This window comes from Procambarus clarkii, chromosome 48, assembly GCF_040958095.1.
Source record: "Procambarus clarkii isolate CNS0578487 chromosome 48, FALCON_Pclarkii_2.0, whole genome shotgun sequence".
Classification (NCBI taxonomy): Eukaryota; Metazoa; Arthropoda; class Malacostraca; order Decapoda; family Cambaridae; genus Procambarus; species Procambarus clarkii.
Genome location: NC_091197.1, coordinates 36,132,471 through 36,135,849, shown reverse-complemented (window position 1 = coordinate 36,135,849; position 3,379 = coordinate 36,132,471).

Genomic DNA, 3,379 nt, shown 5'->3' with positions numbered 1-3,379 from the left:
ACCTAAGTATAAGTACTCCTTGGAACAAAAAACCAGCGTTGAATGTAATGAAACGCCATTTTCTGGGTGAGTCCCGGAGGCTCCCCGGAGCTATCCATGGCTGATATGGATATCCTAACTATTTTGCATCAGTCGATGTGGGTGGAGTTCTGGGCCTACCGGGGACCACGAGTCAGAACCTGGCCCCCTCACAGAGGCACGGGAAGCAATGGCCCATAGAATGCACATGTGATTTGGAGCATTCTATATCTGCCATCGACCAGGACAGGCACCCAGAAAGGTAAGCGCCCAAAAACAAACCCCTATTCTGGTTAACAACAAAAATTGACGAACGAGTGGACAGAACTCCCTAAAAGAAAAATGAGCAAACCAGCATGACGTCACAGGAGCCGCGCCGCATGTCTGCGCAGCTCCCCCCTCCCCGGGAGGGGGAAGGGGGAGCCCCAGACCCCCAGACCCCCAAGCCGGCGATCCACACCCCAGTTCTGAGGCTGGACATCAAAAACCGCGAAAAACCGCCAAGCAGAGGGCTGGAGGGATGCCGGGGAGCCTCCGGGACTCACCCTGAAAATGGCGTTTCATTACATTCAACGTTGGTTTTCTGGGGGGGAGCCCCTGCGGCTCCCCGGAGCTACCTCACCAAAGACTACCAAGAAAACCAAGGGCACTTACCCGGGAGGAGGTCGTGCTCCACCTCTCAAGACGAAGCTGAGATCACGGGCTGCAACCGCCGACCTAAGGCAACACAGGCCCGACTGGGCCCAGGAACGTTAACAAGGTAGCATGCAGCCAGGACCCTGTTCGACCGCCAAAATCCCCATGCCCGAATGTCAGCCCAAGACATAATGCCGAAGACGGCAGCAAGAGCAGCGAACTTACGAACGTCATGGGCACGGAGATAGACCGCAGGCTGGCTGGATTTAATAACCCTGCGGACGACCTGAGAGACCTGAACCCGCGAACAGGGAAGAAGGGAAACTGGATCAACCCAAAGCGCGTCCCCGGACACTGAAGCCGTGGCGCGCAGATAACGGCGGAGGGCCGCAACCGGACACAACACATGGTGAACCCCCGGCCTGACAAACCACGCATCAACAACCCAAGGACCCCTCCAGAAAGCAGCAGTCTCATTCTTCGCCAGAAAAGAGGGAGATGGCTGCAAACGAACAAACGGAAGACCACGACCGAAGGAGCAAAAACCTCTCCACCGGAGAAGAGCATGAAGCTCCGCCACACGATCCCCAAAGGCTAATGCCAACAGAAAAAGAGCCTTAGCAAAGCAATCTTGAACCGAAAGGGCCACCACAAACCGAGGAGTGGAAAGATAGAAGAGCACTCTGTCCAAGGACCAGGACGGCTGAGGCGGCGCATGAGCAGGCCGGAGGTGAAACAACGTCCGAGACAGCTTGCGAAACAGCGCAGAAGTAACATCAATACCGAAAGCAAGCTGCAGCGACTCCGCCAGCACCACACGATACGAGGTGACAGTATTAGGCATCAGATGATGGTCCCGAAACAACCAAGAGAGAAAGGACAACACCTGAACCGAAAGCGAGGAGCAATGACAAAGGGTCAAAAAGAACCGGAAGGACCACCAGGAAACTTCATACTGCCGCCGAGAGGAAACTCGCTGGTGAGAAACCAACAAGGAAGCCACCTGCTCACCATAAAGATGGTGATAAACACGAGTCAAAAACACCAAACGCGAAGACTCGCAGAGAAGACCGAACCAGTCTCGTACCGGACCGGCCCGATCTCGTGAAAGAGGCGGAGCCGCGGAAAAACCCCCGGGGTTCGGACACCGAGCAAGCAGCGCCTGAAACCACGGCTGGGCCGGCCACCAAGGGGCCAATAGGACCACAAGACCCTGGTAAGTCTCCAAGGGAGCCAAGACCCGGAGCAGCAGCCGAACCGGGGGAAAGAGGTACAGGAACCCCCACCTCGACCAGTCCTTCCGAAAGGCGTCGATCCCGACGGCCTCGTAGTCGGGGAAGGGCGCCACGTAAACTGGAAGACGCCTCGACCACGCCGACGCGAAGAGATCCACCTCCGGGCGCCCGAACGTCCGGCAGAGCCAATGGACGGAGCCGGCATCGACCGTCCATTCCGTGGACAGGGGAACGAACCTGGACAGGCCATCCACCAGGACGTTGGACACCCCCTGGACATGAACCGCCAGGAGAGCCAAACCCCGAGAACTCAGCAGACGAGTCACCCGAAGCGACCAACCCCAAAGAGCCAAGGACCACATCGAACCCCCTCGGTTCAGACAATGAACCACTGGGGAGCAGTCCGAATGGAGCCAGATCATCGATCCGTGGGCGACCCGAATCCTCCAAAGCGCAAACCATACCGCTGCGAACTCTCACACCGTGCTGTGGACCCGACGGAAGGACGGACCCCACCGTCCCTGGCTGGCCTGGTGAGCACTGGTCACAAAACCCCAGCCTAGGGACGACGCGTCCGTGAACACATCGAGTGAGGGCTCGGGTAGGCGCCAAGGCACTGAACCCCGAAAAACCCGAAGAGGAAGCCGCGACGCAGAAGCCGACACAAAGCCCCTGGGGGTCGAACCCAGTGATCGCAAGAGAGGCGGAAGGGACGTCCCTGAAGGAACCAGAACAGCCGACAAAGCCAAACCCGACCCAGCGGGTAGACCAATATCGCAAAGTTCAGGCTGCCGCACAAACTCTCGAGCAACCTCCGGGTGACCCGGGAGCCCCACAGAAACAGACCCAGGCGAGACCGCAGCCGAAGGAGAGACTCCGGAGGAAGAGACAAGGAAGCGGTTTGAGAGTCCCACACAAGACCCAGCCAGAACCAAACCTGGGAGGGCACCAGATGGGACTTCTGCCAGTTCATCAGGAACCCGAACCCGACGAGCTGGGAAAGCACTAAATCCCTGGCAAGCAGACACGCGGACTGACTGGGAGCCCAAACCAGCCATTCGTCGAGGTAAGCCAACACCCGAACACCTAAGAGATGCAGACGGGCCACCACGACCCGGGTAAGGCGTGTGAACACACGAGGTGCCAGGTTCAACCCGAAAGGGAGACAACGAAAGCAGTAGCACTGACGCCCCACAACAAAACCAAGCCAGTCCCGGAACCCCACATGAATAGGGACGTGCCAATACGCATCCTTGAGGTCCAGGGACACCATCCAAGTGCCCGGCTCCAACAGAAACTGGACCTGGGACAGAGTGGTCATCCGAAATGAGGGGCAAGAAACCCAAGGGTTTAGACGGGACAAGTCCAGAATGAACCGCAGGTCCGCACAGTCCCGTTTCGGAACTGGAAACAGGCGGGAAACCCACCTGAGGGACGGATTCGTTTCGACCACGCCCAGGCGCACCCACTCCAAGATGACCTGACGGAGC